We start from the raw sequence: 7939 nt of genomic DNA, 5'->3' as shown, positions 1-7939 counted from the left end.
TGGAGGTGAACATTGGTGGTAACTGCTGAAAAAGACAACAAACGCTTTGGAGACAAAGTGCTGGAGAAGGTTCAGTGCTCTCCAGCTCATGAGGGATGTGCTGGCAAGACACGGGTGGGCTGTAACGATGAGACCCCACGTCAGATCGTCCGCATCGTGACTTGCTAACCGAGATGGATGTAGCAGGCAATGAGTCGGACCATGTGGCGCTCCTCGGTGCACAAGAGTTTGAAGAACGACATCCTCCGCTTCGGTGCATCAATCAATGCACTCGGGTAATGCTACAGTAACTCGACGTAATCAGGTGTGTGTTGCACTCCCACAGGGACACACCCCACACTTTTCTCGACAAAGTCGCCATCGTCAGCACCCGATTTCATATTGGGCATAAATTGGGTGCATAATTAATCTTGAAGAGATAGCAATGGAGTCCATTTTAAGGACCTGCTATTTGCGCACAGAATGCATTACGCGGTGCGAGCGCGCCCTTCGCTCCGCACTCGCAGCGCACACACACACACACACACACACACACACACACACACACACACACACACACACACACACACACACACACACACACACACACACACACACACACACACACACACACACACGAGGGTGTGCATTGTTGTGCCACGTTGGATCGGCGCTAATTTATCGATCGTGCTCATTCAGGGAGGGAAGCGGGCTGGTGTCGCTGTACGGGGGCACAGGGTCAAGGCCCCGGCTCTGATGCACAGCCGGATGAAGTTCCTCTGCGCACGAACACTGCAGGTAGATGTGGTTCATTCCCTTCGGAAGGGCAGGCCATTGCGTGCCGAACGTCTCGTTTTGACCATGCAAGCTTCACTCTCAATTTCATGCAACCTTGGATCGATGAACCTTCAGCAATCAGCAACGGTTCGATAAATAAATAAATAATTAACGAGCAGGCTAATTGTCAAACAGCACTAACAACGACGAAGACGGGAGCGGGTTGGGAACTACATCGACATTGACTGCACCATGGCTGCCTGCGCGGTCCTCACGGAGTCATGATAACCCCAAGGTGTGTTACCTCTGGCTTGGCTTGAAAATGATCTCGCCGAGCTCCGAGTGAAGGACGTGCCAACTGGGAAGGGTATGCGAGAAAATGACGTCATAAGGAAACGGCCGCAGTTGACGGAGATGTTCTCACTCGAGTTTTTGCTTTGGCAACGAAATAATTACCTGCTCCTGACAACATGCGCTGTTTGGGGGGTTGTGGGCTGTCATTAGGGTGAAATTATTTGGGCTTTAGGACTGGAAGGGACGGGGGGGGGCAGCTTGCATGGGGTGGGGTTTTTCGTGGAACATAAACATTACACCACCTTAATTTGATGATTCTCGGTTGGCAGAGATTGGGAGATTAGTGTTTTGGAAGTGTGCTAAATTAATATGATTTACAGTTTACATGTCAAAAGCGGACAAGCAAGGAGCGGCGTCATGAATTATAGAGCAAGCAATTACAGGACTGTGCGTGCTCGCGCTCCCCCGCACGGCACGAGCCTGGGACGTGCGGCTGGAAGAGCACGCGAGATGTATTGATAGCGGGTAGCTGGGTTCGAGTCGTACAAGCAGCACACGCGAGAAATGGAGAGAAGAAGGGGGGAGGGAGAGATCTGAACTGGAGAATTCATTCCTGATTCAATGGGGGTGGGGGCATCCGGATCATCAGCTGCAGCTTTAAAACTTTTAATCACGGAACCTCTCCAAGCCACGGGTCCATAACTTTAGTTGTGTCCGAAGGTGAGAGAGTGAGACATCTTCACTGGGCATTATCAGAGATCTTCATGATATAAAATGTGTGCAGCAGTCAGGCGGATGTTCTCAAGTTTATTATAACACCAGGCCAGGGCCAGTGGCAAATCCAGGGGGGGTTTCCGGGCAACCAGGAAACCCCCTCCCAACAACAAAAAATTACCATTACAGTAGCAAACCCAGGGGTTCCCTGGTCACCCAGAACTCCTTCTCCCACGAAAGTGTGCCACAAAAAAGGCCAGAAGCCTCAGAAAAAAACTATCAATACAGTACCTAATAAACAATAAACCACTAACAGCTCACAGTAATTTATTTGGAAATTATTTGGAAAATTTATAATTTTCTGTTATTTGGACCCCCCCCTACCCAATTCCTGGATTTGCCCCTGAGGGCAGCATAGTTCCTCAATTGAGAATCTCTTTTGCATTGATTTAAAAGGTTACAAGTCCGAAGACGACGATGGTTCACGAGTGGTATTTGACGATGTAGATTGTTTCAGAAGTCAAGGATGAGACAATGTGATAATGTTTGACCAAGTTATAAAAATTATCAACATGATGTGGTACGAGTGACAGGTTATTAGCTGCAAAATGTCGAAAATCCGGTTTCGTTCAACAACTTTCAAAATTTGACCTTTGCATAACCTTTAAAGGTCACAAAACAATCTTGTGGACATTAAAATAAGGAAACAGGATTAACGTCATATAGGCTATATGGCATTTCGCACTCCTCGGATTATCCATACTTTGATGAAATCAGCGTAAAAGCAAACTTGAAGGGGGCGCCACGGGCAAGGTGTTCGAGATTGAGCAAAATGGTTTCAAGACTTTAGGTGGGGAATGACCTCAAGATTGTGCATAAAAATATTGTCATCCGAGCTCTCAAAGTTTGGGTGGTCGTATGATTTTTATGTCAAAATTCGAAATTTTCTAAGTTCGTGACCTTGGGACCTTGACCTTGTCCTTGGGACGAAAATGAAAAAAAATCGAGCTCTGTGGCGCTATGCAGGTGCCATTGGGCTTACCAAATACTGAAACCCCTGCCAGATTCGACAAACCCCCAAGGAGAAGATGCAAATTGAAATCGGCTACCCTCTAAAAACACAATTCGCAATTTTCTAAGTTCGTGACCTTGTGGCCTTGACCTTGGGACGAAAATGAAAAAAAAAATCGAACTCTGTGGGGCTATGCAGGTGCCATTGGGCTAACCAAATACCAAAACCCCTGCCAGATTCGACAAAACCCTTGGAGAAGAAAATTTTTTATGTCAAAATTCGCAATTTTCTAAGTTCGTGACCTTGTGACGAAAATGAAAAAAAATAAAAAATCGAGCTCCGTGGGGCTATGCAGGTGCCATTGAGCTAACCAAGTACTGAAACCCCGGTCAGATTCGACAAACCCCCTAGGAGAAGAAATCGGCTACCCCCTAAAAAAACACGTTTTTTGGGTGTGGCTCCGCCCATAATGGGCACACCATGCCCATTTTCAGGAAAACACAACTGGATCATGATATAAACCTCCCACCAAAATTTTATCAGGATCGGATCAAAACCCACGGAGCTATGCTCGGGACAGACATTCGGACAAACATTCAGACAGACAGACAGACATACAGACACACAACAATAACGAATATAGTGGTCACTTATTTTTTTCGTGAAAATCTTTTTCGTGAACCAAAAAGAAAAAGCCAAAAGTATCGCACCGAAGTCTCAACACATGTACTCGACATGGTGAGTCATAAGTCCCAGCCCAGGACAGGTTTTTATCCGCTTATACAGGATTTGTTTACACAACTTGTCATGGTGAGCCATAAGTTTCGGGACATGGTTTTCATTGCTTATGCAGGATTTGTTTACACCATCCAGCAGGGTGAGCTATAAGTCCCAGGAAACAGTTTTAGCTGCTTATACAGGATTTGTTTATAGTTTATACCATCTTCCAGAGTGAGCCATAAGTCCCAGGACATGGTTTTCGCTGCTTATCCAGGATTTGTTTATCCCATGTACTTATCGTTTTCCTTTTTTACAAATAATACAAAAAACTCAGATGACATACACCAGTCCATTTCCAGTGGAAGGGAGACTGGTACCAGTCGTGTTGTACCACGAGGAGAAACACAAACAAGATGAAATCCCACATGGATGCACTCAATATCTAAGGAGTAAGGAGTTATTGTCATTGTTGTATTACTGTAATATTATATAATTACTCCTGTTATTATGTATTATTGTAATATGTTATTACTCCTAGGGCTTATGGTTCACCCTGGTAGATGGTTAAAACAAATCTTGTATAAAGCAGCTAAAACCATGTCCTGGGACTTTTGGCTCTACCTGTAGCTCGAACACCATGTAGTAAGTGGTCATACAAAGCCATTAAAAGCATGTAAAACTCGAGGGGGAGCACTCGGTAGAGTGCAAAACCTCCGCCGCCAATACTGCTGGGTCACTCAAGTGAACCTGATATCCTATTCATTCAATTTGACGTCAACAGTGCTCACAGAATTATCGTTTGCAACTTTCCCTTTTACTTTTAACTTTTACATACTCAATTCATTCGTCATAACTAGATTCCTTGAGACAGAAATTGATTTTACGTGGGTATATCCACCTGAAGTTCCAAAATCAGCCACAATTATAATTTTGGCATTTTTTTTGTTGGAAATCACTTACAACATGTAGAAATGCAAAAAAAAAAAAAAAAAAATATCGAAATTTTGTTGAAAAAAATAAATTTGCAACATTTTTTTTTCTCTAAATTTTTTTTGGGGGGCTGGGGGGGTGGAAATCACTTAAAACATGTAAAAATGCAAAAAAAAAGAAATCGAAATTTTGTTGAAAAAAAAAGTTGCAAAAATTTTTTTTTCTCTAACAATTTTTTTTTGGGGGGGGGGGGTGTGGAAATCACTTAAAACATGTAGAAATGCAAAAAAAAATTCTAATATTTTTTCAAATTGGCCACCATAGCGGCCATATTGGATTTTGGACCAAATCCAAAATATAGTGGCATGATCCTTGGACCATACCTCATCCCCCCACCAAGTTTCATCGAAATCCGTCGAGGAGTTTTTCTGTAATACTGTTCACAAACAAACAAACAGAAAGGGGTGAAAACAGTAACCTCAATCCATCTTCGATGGTGGAGGTTAATGAATGCAGATGTACTGTGGCTCCAGGTGAAAAAAACATGGTATACAATTAGCATGAGCATCCCACTTCTTTCCCCCATCCAAAACCATGATCTTTTCCACCCCCTCCCCCCCATTAATCCATGCAAAACCCACCTCCTTCAAATTCCCTGTAGTGTCCATCTTGTTTACCCTGTGTACCCTGCCCCATCCCTCTCCCTTCCACAGATCTAATGTCTCTGTTCCCCACTAATTTGTGCTTCTCTCTCCCAGCCTCTTGTCTCCTGCTCCCCTTGTTATAGGTTCTGTGTGTTAGCTCTTAAATGAGCCTCGACATTGTATCTCCCCCCTCACCCCCAAAAAAGGTCACACAATTACACTTCCTTCATAGCCCTTAGGCCAAATGAGGTCTTAAATGATACACTTGATTGTTTTTGGCTTGAAATGATAAGGTATTAGCACCAAGACACAATGTTTAATATGAAACTTGCGGAAAAAAATACCTCTGACTTTACTTCAGCCAAAGGACACGTGAAAACAAAAACCTTCACTCACAATAATACACAGGTTTAAATGAAAGGGTTGGGAACAACAGGGCTGTAACGGACACTGACGTGGCAAGTTCCTCGAGCCAAACCTGGAGCAAGTGGGGTCATTGGATGCCTTTTACCGTCATCCTCAAGCATCCCATCATTGTTTAGATACACATTAGGCGTGGAGTGAACTTGACTCTCCATGATCTCCACATCCTCCTTGGTTGCCACTCAGTTTTGTTGCTGCGGTTTTGTCATAACCTACGGTTGCTGAACATCTCTTCGAGGCTTGCACCATGACCCTACCTGCAGCAGAACTGTACAATACAGGTCTATTGATTCGGGAGGGCTGACAGGATGGCCAAGAGGAATGCACACTCTCCTCGAAGCTGTCAAGCCTGGGTTTGAATCCCGACACGGCTGTAAACTGTCACCCCAGCGTTTCACAGGCAGGATAATTCATCAATGTGTGTGCCATCTCCTCGGATGGACGTTAAACTGGGCGCTCCGTCTACCGGCATTAGTTGGTGGACTTTAAAGATCCACGCTGTCATCACAAAGAGTAGGCGAGTAATCACCGAAACCATTAACAAATTCAAAATTACTGCTTCATCGCGCGTCACACAAGGCCAGTCGGTTCATGAAAGACTTGGGCCCAAAACTTCCTTGGCCAACCCCACAAGAACGTGGGAATAATTGTGGCCATTAAAGGATAAGAAGTCATCCATAATATAAGGTGATTGTGAGGGGTGGTGGGGGGGGGGATCTCGACGACAACCAAATCTTATAGAGTGTCAGATGACTCCTAACTACCCAATCTAATACCATGTGCAATAGACAGCACACCATTCTTGTTCCAGAAATATTGTGATATTGTCCATTGATGAACATTCCCATGATTTTGGTGACTCTCGTATGTCCAACATGTCACCAGCTCCTGTCAGTGTTTGTCTTTTTGTGTCCATTGGTGAATGTTTCTCCTCTGTAAGGACATCAGAGAGGCTGCACCGATGGACTCCTCCATATTGACTTGTCTACGTTCTTGAGGAGTAGTTGAACTGCATGAGTTCCTTGTGAATGAAGATCCTTGTGCTTTCCCATATACCATTAACATATATTGTGCTTGTGCTTCACCTCTTTGTTTGCACCAACCTCATGATGCAGATGTCACGCGACTCGATGTGATATGCAAATTTCTTACGACATACTAGTGCTGCATAGTGTCAACATAGCAATGGAGGTGATTCTGCATTTCCTTTTTTGAACACAGTCAAGGCTCGTGTAAGAGTGAGAACACAAGGAATGGTATAGTGAGGAGGGAAACACCAACAGCACGGTTGAGGAACAAAATAGAGGGAGACCTGGCCAAATAAGGGCTGTGGGAAGGAGTAGGGGAAGGGGGTTGGGGGGGGGGCAGCAAAGGACGCATGGGGTGGACAGAATGGATGCAGAAATAAACTTTCAGGAAAGAAAAACTGGAAATACGGAAGGATGAGAGCTTGGCAGGGAGGGTTATCGAGAGTAGAAAAGATCATGGTTTTGGATGGGGGATGATTTGAGATGCTGGTGAACAGCTGTCTTGAATACCTGGAGGCGGAATGAGATTGAAGAGAATATGAAAGTTGGTTCCACATGCGGGGAAAAAAAGAATAACAAATGAGTGGAGGTGAGCAGTGATCCTGGATTTTGGGAGTTTCACCAGAAGGGCGTTGATGGTGAACCGCGTGTGCCCTGCAGGAACCAATGGAGGGAGGGGGGGGGGAAGCACAGACTCAAGACCAGAAAGAAGGCAGTAGAAGACAGAGACCACTGACCTGTCTGTGATAGGAGAGTGATAGGCTCATAGCCCCAGCTTCAGTGCAGGAGATTACAATGATCTTTAATGCCTTGGTTTCCACGGACCACAGCATCAAGCTGAGTAAGGTGTGAGGCAGGGGAGCCAGCACAAAGGGTTTGAATTGTCAATTGCAAGTTATTTTTTGCTGTTGAATGCTTGATTGCAAGTTGAAAAAGCTGTAGAAGTGTGACTTCATTCCTGGGCCTGATTAAGTATTTCATTCATCTTCTACATCTCCACAACCATCAACACTGCCATTCATTATCATGCATACACAGGGCATGCATACACCTATTGCTTCCTGGGTCATAGCCAATGGATGGAGTCCCTGAAGTTCAAGCAATAATTCTCTATCTCTCTTATCCTACCCTAATACATACATTATATGTATCTTGTTGCGGGCCAGGGGTCGAGTGAGAAGACCACTAGGGGCTAGGGGGGAGGTCGTTATCTCGGGTTCCCACCAGACTTCCCGGAATTGCAGGCACATGGATAATTGCAGGCACTAACATCGCACATGGATAATTCGATATAGCCCCAGCTTACTCAACCGCGTGACCTAGGTCCCTCCCATCTATGGGTTAACCGGGTTACCTAATTGATCACGTGATTTAATTACTGGGGAACACGCCCTCGGTATGCCTTATCCGAACCAGAT

Source organism: Eptatretus burgeri, chromosome 1, assembly GCF_056783735.1.
Source record: "Eptatretus burgeri isolate ZD-2024b chromosome 1, Ebu_testis_v1, whole genome shotgun sequence".
NCBI lineage: Eukaryota > Metazoa > Chordata > Myxini > Myxiniformes > Myxinidae > Eptatretus > Eptatretus burgeri.
The sequence above is the reverse complement of the archived record's forward strand: the minus strand, read 5'-3'. Positions refer to the sequence as shown.